This window comes from Danio rerio, chromosome 17 (assembly GCF_049306965.1).
Source record: "Danio rerio strain Tuebingen ecotype United States chromosome 17, GRCz12tu, whole genome shotgun sequence".
NCBI classification, from domain to species: Eukaryota; Metazoa; Chordata; class Actinopteri; order Cypriniformes; family Danionidae; genus Danio; species Danio rerio.
In genome coordinates, this window is record NC_133192.1 from 39,770,001 (window position 1) to 39,794,998 (window position 24,998).

Consider the following 24,998-nt stretch of genomic DNA (forward strand, 5'->3'; position numbering starts at 1 on the left):
AACAACATAAAAATCTTGACTTTTTGTCATTACATTTTTTACAGTGTACTTTTATGACAAAGAATATGTTCTTTTCACTTTAAATAGAATAACTGAATTTAAACATAGGAGAAAAGTGCTTGTTTTAGAGTTCAGTTTTAGACGTTGTTTAGAGTTTTTTCATCTGAAAACTCTACTAAAGTATACTCGATTATTTTACAGCACAGTTGAGAAAAAAAAAAAACACGTGTTTATCACAAGGGCTTGCATTATGACAGTGATTTTTGCATGGGGAAGCACTCACATTACCACTCTTAAGTTAACTGCATTGCGAAATTAGGTTGCAGGTAAGTTAAACAAACCGCAAACAGGAATGGCGGTTGTGAAAAGCTTTTGGTCTAACTAAGATAAACACTTAATGAAAGCAGATTCACCAGTATGGGGGAAAACTGATGACAGAAAGATAACAAAGATTGGAGCGAGAAAGAGAGAGAGAGAGAGAATGAATGAGAGAAGTCAGAGGCATGACTTGGCTGAACTTACTGTGAACTGTGCCAGATTTATTTTCTCCAGCCTTTCTCTCTCCCACTGGGAGCCAGATTTACACGGCTCCTTCTCTGTACGTGTAGCTTTGGGAGCGAAGCCCCAACGGCTCGTGGGAGGCATGCAGGAGGAGAAAAAAAGGGGGATTTGGGGGGTCTTTTGTTTATGGCTTCACCACAGACACCTCTCTCAACCTGCGGCCCTAATTCATCCTCTCAAACTCTCTCTGCTGAGCAATCACGACTAAACACCTCTGCTTATAGACCTGGGTTCCCCCAAAAGTAGTAAATGTGTATCTTCTGTCATCATTCATCATTGTATTGTATGCATAAGGAAAGAGGTCACTGGCCTAGGCTGGGGGTAATGAGTGAACGAGTTTCAGCGCGGTGTGCAGGACTTGTGTTTGTCTCTGGGTAATAGGTGTCGAGTGATATAGAAAGACCCACTACCCCCCCTTCACCATGCTGGCCTGTGGTGTGATTGGATAGAAATGGACGTGTGCGAGTGAGTGTGAGAGAGAAGACTTCTAATGTAGAAGATATAGTGTATTAGCAAGTAGCACAATCTAAGGAAAGCTATTGTGAACACAAAGGATACTGTTTGTGCTGTTGCAACTTGTTATACTATTTTTGAAGAGTTCGCATAGAAAGAACTCCCAATGCCGTCTGAAGTTTTCTTTAAAAATCTGCATTTTTATCAGGCTCCTGTGTGTAATAATACATTGAATTATACGTTTCTTTTACGGACTGTAAAATGAAACATAACAGAAGTCAAAAAACAAAATAGTCTGAGAAAATTGCTAATTTTCGATGGAATTTTTGTTCGATGAATCTTTTCTTTGACCATGTAAACGGAAAAAAAAATGCATGCATTCAGATATTTAGAGATCGGTTTCAGGCCTCCTTCATATGTGGAAGTAAATCAAATATATGTGACAATGCGACTATCATGTGAACAGGTAGATTGGATTTATTGAGGCATTTAGTTTTGCACGTCATTAAACTTTCGACATTGTGGATCTTCACCGAGATTTAATAATGCAGAAGGAAGAGCATTTGTGAAGACGCCGATGCAGTAAACAACAACAACAACAGAGGAAACACGGAGGAGGAAAGTGGTCAGTCACCACAATTTGCTCCCACCAGACCTGAGATCTCTCTCGTACCCACAAATTCCTCTGAATAGTGGAGGACACCATATATAAACCATAGGTACGAGCTGTAATGGCGACAAAGTCATTTTAAAGTTGGGCGAACTTCGCAAATTCCGCTCAGACAAAAGCAAGACAATTTCCTCCATCTTGGCTAGTGTGGCACAGATGCTAGAACCAGCCTTTAGACATGCGCAATGTCATAAACCATATAGCAAGTGTAAACACATGAATCGGATATGGGTCACAATTAAAAGAATGAGTAAACGGGCAGGGGAAAAAATCTAATATAGGCAGCAAATTGGAATTGGGCATCAAGACTTGACATTTAAACAGGGCCTATTAGAGGTTTTTGCATCTGAACTCTTCTTTTTTATCTGCATCCTGCAATCGGTGCATCCACACTGTTTTCAGTGCATTTTTGTAACCTTGTAATTTTCACACTATTTAAAACAATGTGTGCGATTGTAATTATTGCATTTCAACATATATATATGTGAAACTAGAGAACAAAATCAGTCATATTTTGCACAGGAAAAAACAAAAATACATTGTCAAAATGAGAAAAATTATCTATTTCTATGTCAAAAGTCATATAAAGCATATTTACACTGTAAAAAATGCAGGGTTCCTCACAATTCATTCATGTTGTCAAAAACACAAATGGATTAAGTTAACAACACTTTTAACAAACTTATGTGGATTGAACATAAAAAATTAAGTTGTCCCAATGAAATCTCAAGAATTGTGTTGATTCAGCTTCATTTTAAATAAGTGATTTGAACAAACTAAAAATATATATATATTGATGTGTAGTACACTAGAAGCTAGTTTACTGGTATTATATTTTACTATTATAATATTAATACTCATATAGATAGAATAATAGCATCAAATATAAAGTAAAAATAATCTTCAATTAAGAAATTTTCTTCCATATGAAAAACAAAATTACTGATTATTTATATGCATTGCTAAGAACCTAAAGGAATAGTTCACCCAAAATAGAACATTTACTCACACTATTCACTCTTCCTCAAGTGGTTTCAAACCTTTATGAGTTTCTTTTTTTCTGTAGAACACAAATGATGACATTTTGAGAAAAAAACTGTAACCATTGACTTCCATAGTAGGAAAAACATATATTTGCGGAAGTCAGTGGTTGTTCAATTTAAACAAATTCATGATAAAATTGACCGTAGTGTATGTATGAGAGTGAGTGTGTATGGATGTTTCCCTGTGATGGGTTGCAGTAGTAAGGGCATCCGCTGCATAAAACATATGCTGGATAACTTGGGGGTACATTCCACTTTGGCGACCCCAGATTAATAAAGGGACTAAGCAGAAAAGAAAATGAATAAATGAATGATTTTTAAATTTACATATTCAAAAAAAAAAGTTTGGCCACCTGTTGTGATTGTTTGTCTTGAGGCCGGCTATAAACACAAATGAACCAAACTGGGTAAATTAAGGAATACCCAAACATTGAGTTAAATTTGGTCCTATTGATTAAATTTAAAATTTAATCCAGGAGTTGATTTAGTCCCTATTACATCCAGAATTGGCTTAAAATACCCTGTAATCTTTAAGAGTGAATGAATGTAAGGGACATTCTACCAGAAATGTACATTTTCACTTATAAGAAATGTGACAGGGCCTGACTTAAGCTTGTCGTCCTCGAAAAATCCTACAAAACAAGCATAAAATCCTACAATTCCATGATAGAATGCATCCTTGATCACTGTCAGCTTCTCCTATTTCCAATGATGTCACTTCATTTGAGTCAGCCTTTAAAGTGTATTGCAACCATTTTATGTTCAATTCAATGCAAAGGACTGACAGAAATATGGAGACAATTGTAAAATATTATTTATTTGTAGATTTATATTTATTTGTATTCATAATTTCATCTTTTTAATGAATTGATGTGAATGATAACAGCTTAAATTTGCTATTTCTGAGGTATTTTTTTCTAAATATCAGTTTTTAGCGCAACAAAACTATTAAAGCTGTAGGTTTAACTGGGCTGAGGACAAGGACAATAACAGGGTTTGTACATTTGTGATGTGTTTTTAATAAAGAACAAAAATATGAGAACCAAACGGAATGACATTGTTTACAGAACAATTTACAGAAATCAGCCGTCAGTCCGTTTTAGACACTTTTGGGATGAAATACTTTTTATTCACTGCATTTATGTTTTTATTTCAGGGACAGATAATGCAGGTTTCTGATAGAATGTCCCGTAAATAAATGGCCCTCTATTTCCGGCCGAATCCCACTGAAGGTATTCTGCACACATGTAGGCACACTCAAGCACCCAGGGGAAGTGAAGCGCATAAAAGGGCCAGTGGCTAAATAGGAGACCGTAGTGTAACACCCATCTGAACATAAACAGGGGGATCTCCTTACAGAACAGACCACATCTAACAGCACTGGGAAAGGTGGATGAGGTCAGGACACTTCTCATTGGTGGAAATGCAGGGGGGGGGGGGGGGGGGGGGGGGGGGTCATTAATTACTGTAATTACAACCAAAAGCCTTTTCACTCTCTTATTCAAACAGTGAAAAAGGAAGGTGGGGTTGCTTGTCTATTACTCAATGGAGCACACACACATTCTCATGGCACACGCACACATATGCCAACATGCACACACACGGCATACACACAAGCACAGGCATGCAGATGTATGGACAGGCATTGGCTTGTTGTTGACACACTTGACGACAGCCTCAAACACACACACACACACACACACATGTATGTACTAATGCACACAAATACACACGCCACACACAGTGGAGTGCTGCAGAATCCCATTTTGCTGTTTTTTTTCTTAAAGCCTCATTTCCTTCATCAGTATGAGTGATGTGGTTAGTGTCGGGGAGCAAAACTGATGTATGGAGTCTGAGTCTGCTTGTCTTCTACTTGTTGTTTGTTTTTCTGTCTTGCTCTGTCCCCTCATGGTCTTCACCAAAGCCCAGTACACATTTTTATCAAGCTTTGCATGGTAGAATCTCCCTGAATGGTGGACATTTTTGTGTAAACAGACAGTAAATGGCTTTGATATTATATAATTCAAGACTGTACAGTATTGCAAATTGCAGTTTAATTATATATATATATATATATATATATATATATATATATATATATATATATATATATATATATATATATATATATATATATCCACCCTGCTGCTGATAAAAGCATGAACATCTCTAAGTCCTCACTGGAAACAAAGCATCTAATTCTTGCAATGTTTTTTGAGATGATGGTATGCTGACTTAGTTACTGCTTTGATGTGACTATTGAAACTCAGTCATGTCAAAGCAGTAACTCTACAGTGGAGTTCAATGCTTTATACATTAGTCAAGTAGAATCTTCCTTTGCCTTGATTTACTCACAAAAGCCTCTGCATTGTCCTCTATCCCACTTTTTAAAAACTTTTTTTTATCACTCTTACTGTCTTCTCAGATGGGATGGCAGGCCAAATCAAAGGTTACCATGGGCCAATTTTGGCCTGCGGGCCCTAGGCATCTCTGCTCCAAAGCAATCATGTCACAAAGTGTGACTCTCCACCACTAGTTCTAGAAACTGTGAAAAAGTTCCATCAGTGCGAAAGGGTTCCACCAGTGCCTCTTGTTAGTGTTTCTGACTCACATTTTGGAATCAAGTGAAACCAGGGGGGTTGTATTAGCTTTTAAAGTATGGACAGAACTTGTTTGGTTTACATCATGTATGTGTAAACAAGAAACAATGTTCCATCTTAAGACCTTTGCTGTTCTCTTTCATTATACAAGGTGATACCAAATAAATTAATGTGTGTATTCAGTGCCAATATGCTAGAGGTAAAGTGTGCCAACAAATAGTACTGGTGTGTTCATGGCGAAATGAGTTTAATTCCCGGCTCAAGGTGCTTTGCCGTTCATTCCTTCCTTTTTTCTCCCTATGTATTTGTCTTAACTTCACTGTACTATATAATAAAGGTAAAAAATATAATTATAAAATATATTATAGTTTTTTTTATAGTTTTTATAATTATAATAAACTAAATATAACAAAAAATGTATGTGTTTACAGTATAATCTAAATTTTTATAGTGGATTATTTGAAGGTGCTACTACATAAAATTATAATATAACTTTTATGACAAAAAAGGGTTCTGTAACAAAGTTTTCTTCCTTATTCTAACCTTAAAGACTGAGTGTTCTCTCGTTTTACCCCCACTTTTGTCATCCATAGTTTGCTAGCTGGAGGTGTTAAACCTTGTAAATCTTGTTTGTGACAATTATTGTAAAATGTGCTTTAGGGAAAAAAAAATACTGAACTGAAAGCCATTGGGACTTTTTTACCCATTCAATACTTGGAAAATCAATTACAGGTAAAGGTTGAAATCATGTTTGTTTGTTTTTTTTTTTTGTTTTGTTTTTTTACATACATCCTCATTCTGACAGAGATATGCATCTAGTCACCTCTTCACACAGTGCCGGACTGCAATAACCTTGAGACTTTAAGATCACCTACTGAGCAGCATTCCAATATGTCTCTACCTGTCATTTACAACAACTCAGAGCCGTTCTAGTTTAGAGTATGCTTCAGTAATCAAAAATCACATAGGTAAGCATTTCATGTTCTCAGTGCAATTATGCCTGAATGTGATTACATAAATTTGAGATGTCCAACTAAACACGTCACAAAGGCACCACCTTGTCTCATTATTTGTATTGTGCAAGGTACACTTGAGATTATATTTCACTCTAAACCAACCACAAAACTCTGCAGATGCTAATTTTGCCCTTTGCTAATGGAACAGCTAATCCTGGAGCAGTGAGTCCACATGTTTATGTGCTTTCTAAACTGATTCCCTTGTGCCTGGGTTTGATTCACAAGATCCCTGGTTAGATAGTAAGACTGTTTATCATTATCAAGTCATTGAGTGTGTTGTTGAGTTGTGGTTAGCATTACAACACTGTTGAAAGTTAACCCATTACAAGCTGAACGTTTGCAGGCTAGTGTGTCAAAGAACATAGAGCTTAGATGGCACCTGCTGGACACAATCAGAACTGCTGTTAAAAATTCTACATTGCCTTTTTTCATTTAGCCTACCTGTAATCGTTGATAAAACGGTAACGAAAAATGGCGGGAAACTCCTCAAACAACTCCAGAATAGCCTAATAGTTATACATGGATAGTTTTATTGAAGATAAAATGTGCAGTTTAGTAGGCAAGCTGAAGATCACTCAGCATATTTTTTACTCAGAAATAGTAAACTTGGTCTATATATAAACTCATAATTTATTTGTATATACTCGTGATACAAATAAACTACACTGTAATATCACTAATCAAGGATGTAATGAACTTTTACAGGCAAAATACTGTATAATAAGTACTTTAGGTTGTTCCAATTTGCACATGAAACTACAACAAATAGACTAAAGCTTATGAGTTACTAGTTTAAGGACAAATGTGCCTTGCACCAAATTAGGTATTGCGAAAAAAGATTAGTTAGCAAAGTTAACTAATCATTATTTGAAGGCTATGCTGCCTGCAAGAACACCTGTATACTGTAAAACCTGAACAGTGAAAAATCACTAAATGAAATAAGCTGGTTTAACTGATAATTTTAAAAAATTGACTAAAATTTGACTAAATGAAAAAGAGTTATGGTAACTCATAAACGGATTACATTAAATAGAACTCATGCCTAATGAGTTATGAATTGATTTATTATATATTTTTGTTTGTGTTAACTCTAATGCTAGAAGCAATACCAAACCATTTGAGTGGCTATATAGTTGTTTGGACTTCTATTAACTGAACTTATATCGATTTGACTGTGAACTTAACTGAACTTAAAATGTTTAAATTACTACTACTCTTAATATTTGAAATCAACCCATATATATTATAGTACCAGTTTGCAAAACTTAAATGGTTAACCGCAGTTGGATTCCTCAAAAAGTAATTGGGTTTTACAATGCAGTAGCATATTTGTTTTTCCACAAAGAAAAACTGTTAAATTAGGGCAGCTTTTATGAATAAAAAATTTAGAAATACATTATTGGAGTACATCTCAAGACAAAACAAATGCACTGATGTATTTCAATATTTATCACTGCAAGTTCATTTTGGTTTAGACAGCTCAAACATCCAGTTTAGTCTCGGAATAGCCTTAAGCCTTATCTCTGAAATGATGATTATGAAGATGAATATTTAATATATGTGAAAAAAATAGGTCACTCAGCATAGAGTTTTGATTAAGAATATGTCAATGAACAGGGATAGGCCAAATACACTAAAACGTCAAGTATACTGATTGTAATATTAAGTATATTTCAGAGAAGAACATAAAAAGTAAACTGAACATACAAATAAAAAAATATATATTTAAAAGAAGTATTCTAATAGTAAACTAGAATAAAGGTCATTTTAATAGGAGCACTGTTGTTATTTAAATCTTTTATTAAATACTGTGTAAACACATATGTACAGTATGTACTTTGACCTTTTATGTGCACAGTAGTTTTTCTCTTGTTACAAAGATAAATAGTGTCCCGCGCCCATACGCTTGGCCTTTACAGTATTTACAACAGTACATTTATACTCTATTAAGCGTATGTTACCTTCCCAGCCCATTTTCCACCATTTCTCCTTGCTGTTCATCTTCATTCGCACCCCTGGCCAGCGCAGCAGCAGCAGCTGTGGGGCAGATGTGAAAACGGTTTCATATAAGAACACGTTTGGCATCTAAATCCCTTTCCAAAACCACAGAACAGTGCTTGATCTACCCAGAAACCTTCAGCTTCCCAATCACGCTGCTTTTGGGTTTATATCTGGATGTTTCTGAACCACCAAGACGTCTGTCAGTGGAATTATTCCTGCTAAAGGAAGCTGACAGCAGTGTATGTGTTGTTTGGGCCTGGCTGGGCAATCGACAACATGTATGTTTATAAATGGGACATTTTGCAGAGTTTGATTTCCATGAAAAGCAGAAATGAGGTCGCAGAATCTGGTGTTTATATGGGATGGCCGTGGTTCAGCTGTCTACTGTAGACTTCAGCTTTAGTTACGCCTGATGGGGAATCAGTCGCTAATGTGCGTGAATGCAGTTTAAGCATGTTGTATTCAAGAGCAGTTTTCACACTAGATTTTTACTCTTTTTTTTTTCCTTTTAAAGATTTACATCCAGCTCTGTGATATTCTGGTGCCTTTATATCAGTAAGATTATATTTTATATTATTGGTCTACTTTTATAAAAGTTTGTATAATTACATGACAACTAGTAGTACTTACAGTAGTAGACTGTCTATTTGATATCTGCTGACACTTAATTTTAATGGTCCCTTAACATACATTATAATCCAGCATATGTTTTACACAGCAGGTGCCCTTCCAACTGCTGCCGACTACTGGAAAACACCCATACACGCTCACACTACAGCCAATTTAGTTTATTCAATTCACCTATAGCGCATATCTTTGGACTGTGGGGGAAATTGGAGCATCCGGAGAAAACCCATGCAAAATAGGGAGAACATACGAAGTCTCCGGGACTCAAACCAATGACTTTCATGCTGTGAGGCAACAGTTCTAGCCACTGAGCCACTGTACCACCCATTGACATTGACATAAAAAAAATGTATGCTCTTATGACCACTAAAATAATGAGACTTAAAGTATTATACTATACATCTATTTGACATCCACACATTGATGCTTTTTTGACCACTAAAATATTGAGACTTAAAGTATTATAATATATGTTTATTTGACATCCACACATTGATGCTCTTTTGACCACTAAAATATTGAGACTTAAAGTATTATAATATATGTTTATTTGACATCCACACATTGATGCTCTTTTGACCACTAAAATAATGAGACTTAAAGTATTATACTATACATCTATTTGACATCCACACATTGATGCTTTTATGACCACTAAAACAATGAGACTTAAAGTATTATAATATATGTTTATTTGACATCCACACATTGATGCCCTTTTGACCACTAAAATATTGAGACTTAAAGTATTATAATATATGTTTATTTGACATCCACACATTGATGCTCTTTTGACCACTAAAATATTGAGACTTAAAGTATTATAATATATGTTTATTTGACATCCACACATTGATGCTCTTTTGACCACTAAAATATTGAGACTTAAAGTATTATAATATATGTTTATTTGACATCCACACATTGATGCTCTTTTGACCACTAAAATATTGAGACTTAAAGTATTATAATGTACGTCTATTTGACATCCACACATTGATGCTCTTTTGACCGCTAAAATAATGAGACTTAAAGTATTATAATATATGTTTATTTGACATCCACACATTGATGCTCTTTTGACCACTAAAATATTGAGACTTAAAGTATTATAATATACCTCTATTTGACATCCACACATTGATGCTTTTATGACCACTAAAACAATGAGACCTAAAGTATTATAATATACATCTATTTGACATCCACACATTGATGCCCTTTTGACCACTAAAATATTGAGACTTAAAGTATTATAATGTACATCTATTTGACATCCACACATTGATGCTCTTTTGACCACTAAAATATTGAGACTTAAAGTATTATAATGTACGTCTATTTGACATCTACACATTGATGCTTTTATGACCACTAAAACAATGAGACTTAAAGTATTATAATATGTGTCTATTTGACATCCACACATTGATGCTCTTTTGACCACTAAAATAATGAGACTTGAAGTATTATAATGTACGTATATTTGACATCCACACACTGATGCTCTTTTGACCACTAAAATATTGAGACTTAAAGTATTATAATGTACGTCTATTTGACATTCACACATTGATGCTCTTTTGACCACTAAAGTAATGAGACAGAAAGTACAGTTTTTGATATATATCTGTTTGACATCAACACATTGATGCTTTCTTGACTTCTCATGAGACTTTCTGTATTTTAATATGTCTTTTTGATGTCCACACATTGATGCTCTTTTGACCATTAATATAACAAGACAGAAAGTATTATAATTTATAGTATAATATGTTTTAATCATCTGAAAGATTCAATTACAAATTTACATTTGATTTTGTATCTCTACAATGCACAAACTATCTTGATGTCAAAAAGACATCTAACATTCATATAAAAAAAAAAACACGTCCAAAATTGAATACATTAGATTTGACATCAAGTTAGTCAATTGAAATCAATTTTGTTTTTACATTCTTGACGTGTTTTTTATGTCATTTTGATATTAAGGTCCTGAAGGGATAAAGTACATTATAGGCAGTTGTTCTGAAGCCAGAGTGTTTTTGTTTAAGGGCTTTATTTTGCTAAAATAACCATTTGGATCTACATTATCCTGCTATTAACATGGATACATGCCACAAAACTAAAATATTAACTGCATTTACACTCCCAAAAACTCCTGTTTTTTTATTATTTATATAAAATGAGCTGAATCAAGACAATTCCTATGATTTTTTAGTGTCAACTTAATAGTTTTATGTTAAATCTACCTACATTTGTAAAAACATCAAATTAACTTAATCGATTTGTGCTGGGACAATATGAAGCAATTGTGTGGAACCCTGTTTATTTTACAGTTCGCATTTTTTTATTTTTTTTTATTTGACAAAGTTGAAAATGTACACACTGGTTGATGTTGGGAGCCCATTGTGCAGAAATGCTGACCATTGAATCCATTGTCTAGAAGAGTTTTTTTTTTTTTTTTTTCCTAGAAGTAAGACTAATGTATTTGTTTCTCTCCTTTCTTGTTTAGAGCTGGGTGGAGGAGGGATGATGGAGGAGGGCTCTTTCATTTCATTTGCCTCGATGTAGGAAGTAGCATTCAAAAGTAAATACTGATGACAAAAGACTAAATAAAAAAAGACTGAGTGCTGGGCCAGTTTTTCTTTTTTTTTTTTTAGCATTTGAAGCTTGACCACAGCTGACAAAAGAAAGAACAAAACAGAGAGACTGTTTTTGATTGTCAGTAAACATGTCAGGCTGTTCATACTTCTTTTCCTTTCCACGTCAAACATAATCCTTGTATAAATAGACCACAGGGTACGTACCTAACTTTGTGCTTAGTTAAAACTTTCAGTATTTATTTATTTATTTATTCATTTATTTGTTTGTTCATTTTTTTTTATTTAGTCATTCAATTATTTATAATTTTTTTATTCATTTATTTATTCATTTAAGCATTTATTTATTTATTCCTTCATTTATTGATTTATTTATTAATTTATGCATTTATTTATTAATAATTTATTTATTTAGATGTTTATTTATTTTTTATTCGCATTTACTTATTTATTTATTTGTCCACTTATTTATTTATTTTTTCATTTATTTATTTATGCATTAATTTATTGGTTCGTTTATTTATTTTTTTATTCATTTATGAATTTATTTTAAATTTTGATTTTTGATTTTTAATTAATTAATTTATTTGTTTGTTTATTTATTTATTTATTTACTCATGCATTTATATGTTTATTTAGTTATTTGTTTAATTATTTATTTATTTATTCGTTTAATTATTTATTTATGCATTTATTTATTTGTTTGTTTTTTTGTTTGTTTGTTTGTTTGTTAATTTATTTATGCATACATATATTTCCTTGTGTGGAGTTTGCATGTTCTCCCTGCGTTTGTTTGGGTTTCCTTTGGGTGCTCCGGTTTCCCCCACAGTCCAAAGACGTGTGGTACAGGTGAATTGGGTAGGATAAAATTGTCCGTAGTGTTTGTGTGTGTGTGAATGAGTGTGTGTGGATGTTTCCCAGGGATGGGTTGTGGCTGGAAGGGCATCCGTGCGTAAAAAACTTGCTGGATGGGTTGGCGGTTCATTGCGCTGTAGCGACCCCGGATTAATAAAGGGACCAAGACGACAGGTAAATGAATGAGTATTTCCTTGATTTATTTTATTTTGTTTTTAAGAAAACAGTCACAAACAATTTGTTAATTATTTCTCTACATTATTTATCTTTATTATAGTCAAATGTAACCCTTTGAATTAAATATAAAATGTAATAAAAATGAAATAGTGTATTTTTTTAAATAAGATTTCCACTCAGTCTGAGGAAACTAAATTTATAATTATATAAAATATAATAAACCTGAACATTAATCTTTACAGTATAGATTTTAAACTCCTTTGGCTCCTCCTTGTGGCTGTTTTGGAAATTAAGTGAAGTTTTCAATGTTAACAACAGGGGGCAGGTCACCCTTCATTTTGTTGCTGTATACAATCTCTCTCTCTCTCTCTCTCTCTCTCTCTCTCTCTCTCTCTCTCTCTCTCCCCATACACAAGTGTTATAAATCAAATCATGTTTTCTTCAGTGGTTTTACAGTGTGTTTGGTCTCATCCCTGATTCAGAATGACATCAACCCCAGCATTAATCACAAAATCCTACACACAGCAGGCAGTTTCACAGTGCATAAGGCAGTTTCTTTCACTGTGCGTCTATTTTCAAAGGTTATCTTTAAAGCACAATCAGTTATTTTAAATTAGATGCTTCCAGACTGAAGCTACACAAAGATGACAGCATAATAAAAAACAGCAGCCAGAAGAATGCACAGTGAGAAGTTGCCTTAAAGGCCATGTTTCGCATGCTAAAGCAATGTGTTTGTTCCACATTCAGACATTTATGAGGTCAATTGAACTGCTACACACACACATACACACACACATACACACAGAGCAGACTTGTTTTTAGCCCACTGAACTGTAAAATGTGCTGTTTTTTGGTCTCCTCCCCCAGAGTTTGTTCCATGTGTGTATGTCTGCTAAAGCTATCAACGCTCTGCCCCATCCATCTCTCTGTCTCTCACTCAATGCTTTTTCACTGCCTCTAGTAGATAGAACAACTACATGGGATTAACCCTTAAAGGTGAAGCAAGAAGTATTAAGTTACTATACTCCATTAATGACTTGTCACCCACAAAATTGTAAATGCTGCATTAGACATTAGAACACATAGCTGCTAGGAATATTAGAAGTGATCCACCTAAAATAAAAATGAAATCAAAATTTACTTATCTTTTATTATATGTACATTACAGACCAAATGTTTGGACACACCTTCTCATTCAAAGAGTTTTCGTGACTATGAAAATTGTACATTCACACTGAAGGCATCAGAACTATATGAATGAACACATGTGGAATTATATACATGACAAAAAAGTGTGAAACAACTGAAAATATGTCATATTCTAGGTTCTTCAAAGTAGCCACCTTTTGCTTTGATTACTGCACACTCTTGGCATTCTCTTGATAAGCTTCAAGAGGTAGTCCTCTGAAATGGTCTTCCAACAGTCTTGAAGGAGTTCCCTGAGATGCTTAGCACTTGTTGGCCCTTTTGCCTTCACTCTGCTGTCCAGCTCACCCAAACCATCTCGACTGGGTTCAGGTCCGGTGACTATGGAGGCCAGGTCATCTGACGCAGCACCCCATCACTCTCCTTGGTCAAATAGCCCTTACGCAGCCTGGAGGTGTGTTTGGTGTCATTGTCCTTTTGAAAAATAAAATATGGTCCAACTAAACTCAGTCCGGATGGAATAGCATGCCGCTGCAAGATGCTGTGGTAGCCATGCTGTTTCAGTATGCCTTCAATTTTGAATCTCACCATCACACCTCCTCCTCCATGCTTTACGGTGGGAACCAGGCATGTAGAGTCCATCCGTTCACCTTTTCTGCGTGACACAAAGACACGGTGGTTAGAACCAAAAATCTCAAATTTGCACTCATCAGACCAAAGCACAGATTTCCACTGGTCTAATGTCCATTTCTTGTGTTCTTTAGCCCAAACAAGTCTGCTTGCTGCCTGTCCTTAGCAGTGGTTTCCTAGCAGATATTCTACCATGAAGGCCTGGTTCACACAGTCTCCTCTTAACAGTTGTTCTAGAGATGTGTCTGCTGCTAGAACTCTGTGTGGCATTGACCTGGTCTCTAATCTGAGCTGCTGTCAACCTGCGATTTCTGATGCTGGTGACTCTGATGAACTTATCCTCCGTCTTGCTTTTCTGGGGCGGCCCGCATGCGAGTCAGTTACTTTGTAGCACTTGATGGTTTTTGTGACTGCATTTGGGGACACTTTCAAAGTTTTCCCAATTTTTCAGTCTAACTGACTTTCATTTTTTAAAGTAAGGATGGCCACTCGTTGTTCTCTACTTTGCTGTTTTTTTTCTTGCACTGAACCCAGAAAGCAGCATGTACCGCACCAATCTATACTGAACAATCTACTGTTCAAAAGTGTGAACAGTTTATTTATTTAAAATCTATATATTTATATATTTTATATTTATGTATTTTTATATTCAAATATATTACCAAATATTAAAAAAGTGAAAATGTAAACAAAAATGAAAGAAAAATGACTGAAAACTGCAATAATTATTTTAGGTGTAACAAATTAAAGTAATTCAAATTATTCACATGTATCACCAATTAAACATCCTCAGGTGCCTTTTATGCTATTGCGTTTTTGTTTTAAAATATTTTATTTTATTCACACACTGTAAAAAAGTTTGTAATTTTAAGGTTTATTTTCAGCAGCTGGGGTGCTGGAAAAAACTTAAAATAAAGGACGTTAAATTACAGAAATTTACTGTAAAATAACAGAAACTGTTGAATTACAGGAATTTACAAAAAATTTGTATATGTATTTTAATGTCCATTATTTTACAATAAATCTCTATAATTTCATGGCCATATTTTACGGTTTATTTCCGGCACCCCAGCTGCCCGAAATAAACCGTAAAATTTCAGATTTTTTTTACAGTGAAGTTGAATACCATAATTCATTCATTCAGGTAAATAACTTCCAGTATATTTGGGATTTGGCATCATGAAAGAATTCTTTTGATTCCATCTGCCTCAGCAGCACATTCAGAGGTAACTATCTGCAATTTTATAGAATTATTTCAAGGTTAGCATGGAAAAGTTTAATAATTCCAGATGTAGCTATCCTCTAGTAACTTGCACTGTAGTAAAATATTTGGAAATAATCCATCTCAAAATAATGGACCTTACATATTGGATATCCAGTCATCTGATTACTGCATCCTGAATTAGATTTTCATTCCTGATTAGAATAATGTTGAAAATCCAAGAAAGATGAAGTAATAAAAGTGTTTAAAGTTCAAACATTTGTCTTACAATGAAGAAAACTCTGTTCACTTAAACTGAATGTGATTTGCATACATCCCCAAAATCAGACACACAACAATAAAACTGAAATAACTTAAATGGAGCAACAACTCTGCTGCACATGAGATTGTAAAATTAAACATTCAGCTCCATTATACAAACTTTTAGAGGCTTTAGAGTTCATTTAGAGGTTTTAGTTTGTCTAGTCATATATTATTAATGACTTTAAAAAGTTAACATCCACCAGAGTTTCAAGATTTGGTCTGCCAAATCACTTTTTAGGCACAATAGTGATCTTTGAAAATCCTAGCTATTAAAAAGGATTTAGAGTAAGTACAGTATCACTAACCGACAGGTATGGAAGTGGGGCTGATTTAAAAGATTCTTTAAATCATCTGTTGTAGTGATTTCATCTGATAGAAGACAGTAACTAGTATCTTGTCTCCGTCTATTGCTATCTTGTATTTGTCTTGTCCGAAAGGCAAATGTCGAGGTGTTGAGTGTGAGATCCTGTGGGCCTCTACATTGTAGCAATGAATCTGGGATATTTCAGGCCTACACTGGGACTTGCGTACATTGACACAGTCTTGAAAACAGGTGGAAAAGTGGATAAAGGGACTAAAAACAATCTGCACTTTACACTTCAAACTCTTTTTCTGAGGTATTTCTTCTTTTCCATGTTCTGTCTTAAAACCCATTCATTCATGGTGGATTTTTTAAAGCATTTTACTGTCATTTTTTAACAAACCTTTAACCAACAGATTGTATTGCTGTGTAACAGTAAATTAATAAAAGCAAGAGGCATTTTAACAATCAAGGGAGAAAAGCATTAAAAATGCATTATAAGTAATACTGACAAAATAGTAAAGAAACTGAGGGCTTAAATACAAAGAAATAGCAATCAACAAATTAATAAACAGGTTAGGACTAATCCAAAACCATGGCAACAAGCAAATTATGGGAACAAAAGGAAAATATAGTGATGTGTTCCACCGCTATTGAAGCAAAAAAAAAAAAATCATGGCCGCCATATTGAAGTTTATATATATCTGGTAAGAGATATGCTGCGTCCCAATTCACATACTTGTACTACATCCTAAAAGTATGTACTTTTTTTGTGAAGGAAAAGTTTATAATTTCGAGTGTGTAACAGATGAGAATGCAAGCTTTGGGACATACTGCTTCCTCTTTAACAGATTGTTGTGCTGATTAGTTATGCCCCCCTGTCATTCATCCACACACCATTCTCATTTCCGTTGTAGCCTATTTAATTTCCTACCTTATTGGAGAACCAGCAGCAGGTTAATCTCCCAATTACGGGTCTTTCATGCAGAGAAATCTCCTCAGGTTTTTGGGTAATTAAGACGTGACGTCCAAAAGTTTTTTTTTTTTTTTAATTCTTGTTGAACGTTCTAATAAAACAAATTTGAAAAAAAAAAAAAAAAAGTATGGACGGTTCTACAATTATTATTTTTTTTACCGGAAATAGCAAACCACCAGGGAACCACTGGCATTCTCTTTTCAACATAAGGTTTGTGACATAATGACTAATTACTAATAAAATATAAGACTAATTCTATTTTCAAATACTATTCAGGGCGCATGTGGATTGGTACGGTACGCAGCAATAGAGTCCTTGTAGGTTCGGTTGAACCTATATAAGAAATATTTTGTACCTGTTTTATTTTTAAACAGAGAAAACATTTTACTGGTAGCTTTATTCTAAATCTTGGACCTTAATTCTGAAATAAAAATTAGCAATAGAAAGGTGTGAAGCACCAGAAGCGGACCATATTAAAATAATTTGAATATATTTTGTCTAATGCTGATATCCAGGAATTTTCAAATGTTTTTTTTTTTTTTTTTTTTTTACCAAAGAGGCTAGAAAAATTCTAAAGAATTCATTATTATTGTATTATTTTTATTTTTATTACTATTGTTGTTTTAATTATTATTTTTTATTGAAATAGCCAAATTGTGGCTAAGGACAGTTGAATGTGATGGCCAGTTTGTTTTTTGTCTAATAAATGATAGAGGGCTACAGTTTTTTTAATTCAAAACTTTAACAGATTTCTATTTTTCCTAAAGATATATGATGTAATAAATTTGTATTTTAAAAATTAGACTTGTTTTAATTTTTTTATTGCAATTTTTAGGAAATATTTTTAGTACATCAAAAAGTGTTGTTATGATGACGTCTGACTAGCTAATTCAGCAAACATGTCACTAAAATGCAGCATTAAAATCTTATAGTTAAATAGAAACTGAGGCGTATAACTGCGAAAAGGTCCACTTTTGAGAAAAAAAGAACCACCCCTTTTCTCCAGGCTGGCTACGGGCCTGCTATTAGTTTAGGGCAAAAATATTGTAGATTTCTTTGTAAGTCTGAGTGTTTAAATACAATACAAATATTCAGATACAACCAGCTATTTAGCCAGAATACAACTGAATTCAATACTACAGCATAAAAGGAGGTAACAGCACACTGGCTTAGCTGAAAATTTGTATAATAATGTACTGCCCTAAAATAATATGTCCGCCTCTCGTGCTGGGATTGATGCTGGATAATATAAGGATCAGTCCAGGTCCATATCATCTGGATGGAGTCCATGGAAATGTGGCCAGACACTTGTCCTCAAATCACAGACCTCAGATGTGATGGCTGTTTATCATGTTCACACAAGCCCCTTATTTCTGAGCCGTGCACTGTATTTTACTGAGCTCTGCCATTGTATCTTCGTGTCTGTGTCTGGATATCTGAATATCTTCCTATGCTCTGACTCTCTTGAAAATTATAGTATACACACACAGAGCTCAGAGCGAATGCTCTCCTAAATCTTGTGGATTAGGGTCTCACTGACTGACTGAAGGTGTCTTAGCCAAAGCACCCGCACACAAACACACACACCACACACACACAGTGAAAATATTCCTCGTTTTTTAAAAGAAAAGTACTGTACTATTTTTATTGCCAGATTACATGTCATTTTACCGCAAACTTAATGGAAATATTTGGAAGTAAAAGTATTAATTACTACAAAATTTACAATGAGATAATAAATTGGAGATCAGACTACAATTTTTCCAACTTTTGAGGTCACCGCCTAAATATTTAAGCACATTTCATGGGTTACATATATTCTGAATTACAGTATTAAAACTTGATGCTAATGCCAAAACAACATGAAAATTAATATTAAAATTCATGTAAAAAATATCTTGATGCCTTTTTGATCACTAAAATAATGACACAAAACACAAAGTATTATAATATAAGAAAATTTCATTCATCTTAAAACATCAATTCCCTGTAATCTACCCTGTAATCGATTTTTGATTTATTGATTTTATTTAAGCCCATGTTAGATGCAAATATAATGTGACTTTGATATCAAGGTAGTCAAATAACTCCAGGCTCATTCTGAAAACATACCCCTATATACATTTCTGGAGAGTGCCAAATACATCCCAGGAGCTACACTTTTTTGCAGTTTTTGTTTTCGCTCTTCAACCAGAAGTCTCTATGTGTGCTTTTTCAGATCTCAGATGTCTCCGCGAGAGCCATTTAGGCCTGCTGTTCTCACGTAAATCCACCAGTCGCCGCTGTCAACCGACAGACTGATTGAATGACAGACCGATCGACTGACCCACTCACCTAACTGACAGAAAAAGATCCAGAAAAAGAAAAGCCATTGCCTGATTTTTACCAAGTTTTCAGATTTCACTACATTCTCACACTGTTATTTATTTGTTTATTTTATTTTTTACCTTCTGTTTTTGTCTTACATGCTCTCTGGAACCATTCTTTACCAGACTAGAACCCCGTCTTTGTGGTCAACTCCTCTATGCGTCTTCAATCCACTGACGGATGTGGCGAGCTAACTAGACAAACTGTTACATGGGCACATGGGGACCCTTCGAAATCCTTAATTCCAAAGGGCTCTTCAAAATGGACAGTTTTGAATACTTTGGTTTGGAAAGACTTCAGTATGGTGGTCATAATTGTTTTCACTCCAAAGTTCACTCCATTTTGGAATGCACCATCAATTATTGATTTTAATGTGGGACTCTGTTGGTGATTTCCTTAAAGGTCACCCAAGATGTTTGGACAGATGTTTGGACAGAACTGGCAGTTTATGGGTATAGTGTGTCCATAGTCATATTGGAGTGATATAAACACAATAAGTCTCTTTTTAAAAAATTCTGACGTTAAAATAGGACCCAAATCCCAGTGATTTTGAGGCCCACTGCAACTTAATGGAGGAATGTGGTTTTCCCTGCCCACCAAATTGATGGACAGGTACCATGTCTCCATAATAACATGTAAACACATGTCCACAGAACTTTTTTTGCAAATAAACTGGGAATAAAACATTTGTCTCAATTCTCTGTGATTTATATGTTTTATAAGTTTAAAATGTTTTTAAAGGGGTGGTCCACTATGATATCATATTTTAAACTTTAGTTGATGTGTAATGTAGCTGTGTGAACCTAAACAACATCTCTGAATGTAAAAAGTTCTAAGTTCTAAGGGAGACCTTGGTTTTTACAGAGATAGCCTAGCAAAGCCTAAGCTCCCCTGGGCAGTGAGAAGCAGCTGCATTTAAAGCCACAGGCTACAAAAACAGCTACACTGTAGTCAGATACCAACATGAGGAGTTTCTACATTGTATAATAAATAACCTGATGGGTATTTTGAGTTGAAACTTTACAGACAGATTCTAGAGACATGAAAGACTTATCTTACATCTTGTACAAGGGTAAAATAGGTGCCCTTTAATTATTTGACACCGTATTTAATAGACCATTCTAAAATGACTAAAACTCTCCAACAGCAGGTCGTCCAAATGAAGGTCAAAGGGGCGACCATTTCAGTCATAGTAGAAGAAGCTGACCTTTATATATCTTTTTTTCCCTCAGAATACTACATGTTTATAATGTCACTAACTCTTTCAAGTCCCTCAAAGGCTGGTCGTCCATGAAAGCCAAACGCATGAGAGGATCATTTGGAAAATCTCAAAGGGCAAACAGTTCAACACTGCAGCTGAAATTGTTCATCAGTTCAGAACAGAGTAAAGATTCTCTTCTCTACTTGTGTAATATCAAAGACTCTATACACAAGACATGTCACTCGTATCTTTTTGATTAGGGAAAAGTGTAACTGTGAATATAGACTGACGATATTCTGGGGGAGGGGCTCTGACCAGACGTGGGTTTCTGCAGATTTTGCATGATTTGGACGTTTAGGAGTAAAAAGAAAGACACAGTTGTTGTTTAATTTTATTAGTGATTCCTTATATGAAATTCAGTCGAAGGTCGAGAGGCGTTTCAAAGATGGCTGCCGAGTGAAATGACTTGCCTTTAAGGGACTTTGGTAATATTGGCACGAGCCGAGAATGTTTGCTGCTAATTCTAACCACGAGAAATCTAGTCACCCTGTACTTGAATTATTAAGCTGAGTCCTCTGTCATGCAAGACACATCATGATTGTTCAACTTCAGACAGACTGACCAATAAATAAATAGCAAATTATGCCAAGTGATGACAAGCATATATTTGGTGACATCATGTTGTGTTTTACTGCTAAGAATCCATTTAAGCCAAAATACAGAATTTGCGCACATTGCCTGCATTTGAAAAACACCTTTAGTCTGAGCAAACTTTATTTTAATTCTTGTCTCTTTTTTCCAGGTAGTCCGCAGTCAAGTGAAACATTACATGCTGAGTTGTCATGGTTTGTTTTGACTGAGGGCAGTGGAGCACTTGCTCTCTCACTCCCTTTTTTTCACTCTTCCACACTGCTTTAAAGGAATGTTCTGGGTTTAAAGTATGCACTACACTAGTTTCTAAAGCCTATATTGACAACTTCTAATGCGGCCTGATTTATTAGAAATATAAATAACACTATCTGACTAATATCTGACTAACTAATAATCTGACTTTGTAGCCTCTTGTGCTCATCAAGGCTGCATTTTTGTTTGCGTAAGGTTTAGGAACTTTATTATGCGTGTTCTTGATGGTGTAATCTGTCTATGCCCCTGTCCATGTTTCATTGTAGGCTGACTCTATTTCCACTCTCTGTAACAAACGTACTGAAATCCATTCCCAATTTTCTTAGAATTCGGGCCTCTAAATACGCACACACATCGCTTCCCTCTTCCTGTTCCGGCAAACTAGCCTCAGGTTGTTCTGTCTGTTTCTGTTTTCTATGTCGTCAACCTTGTTCAGGAATGTCTTAACTTGTGATTTAACGGAATTTGCAAGAGCATTAAGTTTTATCTTCTGCTCCAAAAATGCGTTCCTCTGCCTCCTTTACTGTATGTTCTTTTATCTCTGTGATTGCTCACATAACGCTGACAATTTTATTTGCTACTCATTTTTCATTTTCTCACCACCACCTGCCATCAAAAACATTGACTCCCTCACACTATTCAAATCAAGACTTAAAACCCACTTATTTAAGATGGCTTTTATTACTTAATTTTATCTGCATTATTGTTGTGTATATTTTATTATTTATCTTGTTGTTTTATTGCTCTTGTTGATTGTACGGTGTCCTTGACTTGCTAGAATGGCGCCTTTAAATAAAACGTATTATTATTATTTATTTTTTTTTTTTAGTGGTTTGTGACACATCTGATGTGCTGGGGTTCATCTCTTTTCACTTCGTCTGCTTTATCAGAATCCTGCAACATTTCTTGAGCCTCGTTAAACATCTTTTCTTGTGTTCTGTTCTTCTTTTTCGGTGCCATTTCAGTTGTTAAACCGTTATGTGGTCAATAACCTATAATGTATCAAAGATTTAAGCACGTTTAAAGGATTTATATTAAAAATTATGGAAGGGTCGTTATCTCTTGTCATCTCACTACCACTAACCAGAAGCCAGGCTGCAATTATTTGATTTAAAAAAAACAGTAACATTGTTGAAGAATATTACTCCAATTTAAATTGGTGGTCCTTAAAAATCCCCGGATGTCCTTCCAAAAAGGGTATGACCCTGGCTTCCTGGCCAAATTTGTGCCATGGGCTCTTTATGGCCTCCTAACTATTCTCATATTAATTGGCTGCATCACTCACTGGTGGTGGTTTTATATATGTTTCTTTATTTAACCAGATTAAAAAAAGCCATTAGGATCAAGATCTCATTAACAAGGCAAACCTGGCCAAGAGATCCGCAACACATGACTTTTTAAAATTTAATAGTAATATAAATAATAAGTATAAAATTAGGATAATAAAAAAATACAGTTTAGTTGTTCAGCCATGCCACATTACAATCTGTTAAAAACACATATATTGAGAAATGGACTGTTGTTGTTTGTTAAAAAGGATAGAGGAAAAGATTTGAGGTGAGGCAGTGGCGCAGTAGGTAGTGCTGTTGCCTCACAGCAAGAAGGTTGCTGGTTCGAACCTCCGCTCAGTTGGTGTTTCTGTGTGGAGTTTGCATGTCCTTCGCTTGGGTTTCCTCCGGATGCTCCGGTTTCCCCCACAGTCTAAAGACATGTGGTACAGGTGATTTGGGTAGACTAAATTGTCTGTAGTGTATGAGTGTGTGTGTGAATGTGTTTGTGGATGTTTCCCAGATATGGGTTGTGGCTGGAAGGGCATCCGCTGTGTAAAAAATGCTGGATAAGTTGGCGGTTTATTCCGCTGTGGCGACCCCGCATTAATAAAGGGATTAAGACGACAAGAAAATGAATGAATAAAAAGATTTGATTGTGATGAGCACTATGATAAGATTCACTTGAACATAGGACATACTGGCTTTTTGACTTATGAAGAAGGGAACTTAGGTATAAGGCACCAGACCCAGAAGAGCCTTGTAGACCAGAGTCATCCAGTGGGTGCACCTTATTACATTCAGAGAAGGCCACTCAGCTTTGGCATAAAGTTCAGTTTCAGTTTCCTTTATTTATGTCATTCATCACATCACAATAGAATTGTAATGCAGAATGAAATTACGTTGCAACAGACCCAACAAGAACATTAAAAACATCATTATACAAACACTATAAAATCCTAACAAAATAAATAAGCTTTTATAATTCCATAAAAATCTAAAAATATAGCTATATAAGATATAACCTATTTTAAAAAATCTCTGAAGAGAATGACTTAATACTTAAATACCTATTTCACCATTTGTTGTAATTTCAACAATTTATGTTAGTTTAACTAATTTATTGATTTATAATTTAACAATAGCTATCAACAATGCTTAAGAAATGGTATTATTCAAAAGTCTTATAATGACAGGATAAAAACTATTACGAAACCGCACTGATTTGCTCCTCAGGCTTCTGTAATGCCTGCCTGATGGCATGAGCGTGAGCAGGCTATGGCCAGGGTGGGTTGGATCCCTTAAAATGCTATTTGCCCAAGACAGACAACGTCATTGATAAAGTTCCTCGATAGATGTCAGTTTGACTCCAACAGACCTTTCAGCTGACTTTATGATCCTCTTAATGTTCTCGTCAGACACTGCTATTCTCATACCAAAGGGAGATGTCATTAGTAAAAACACTCTCAACAGCTCCCAGTTCACAATGGTGAGTAAGTCTCTGACAACCTGTGACTAACCTCAGGGCGTTGTGATAAACAGTTTCAAGGCTAAAGACATTTGGTTGAAGCATTTATATATAAAACACCACCTTATAGTCAATCAATGGTAAAATGTTGCAGACACCAAATGTTTACAAGCTTTAAGAAAAAAGCAGGATGCATTTCGATAGTAAAACCCAAGCTTAACTTTCAATTTTCAAACCAACTTTGCTACAGTATGTGCTCTTTGAAGGAAACCTCCTGATTAAGTAAAAAGCCAAAACACCTATAGCTAGACATTAAATTAATATGTTTACCTTGGGCAGTAGTAATTAATGGTTGGTTCTGCACAGGAGTGGAACAATTGGTAAAAATCATTCATTTAGATTTATCTACATTTAAAACTAAATTTCAATAAAGATTGTATGGCCTGAGAAAATGAAGGAGAGCAATATAAATCACTGTATTATCAGCGTACAGATGATAAAAGGCATTTGGAAGGTTGTCACACAAGTTATTAATGTAGATAGAAAATAATAAAGGCCCTAATACCGATTCCTGTGGCACTCCTTCGGGCACCTCTAAAGATAAAGA

The 24,998-nt window shown here is 34.9% G+C and overlaps 1 long non-coding RNA gene across 1 annotated transcript in view; it reads left to right on the forward strand.

The window, feature by feature from the left end:
* Positions 1-11,606, forward strand: part of LOC103909058 (uncharacterized) — a 13,684-nt gene extending 2,078 nt beyond the window's left edge. The window contains exon 3 of the long non-coding RNA XR_658697.5: positions 11,487-11,606. This is a non-coding gene — a long non-coding RNA (uncharacterized lncRNA). The remainder of the gene's footprint in view (positions 1-11,486) is intronic.
* Positions 11,607-24,998: the final 13,392 nt, after the last annotated feature.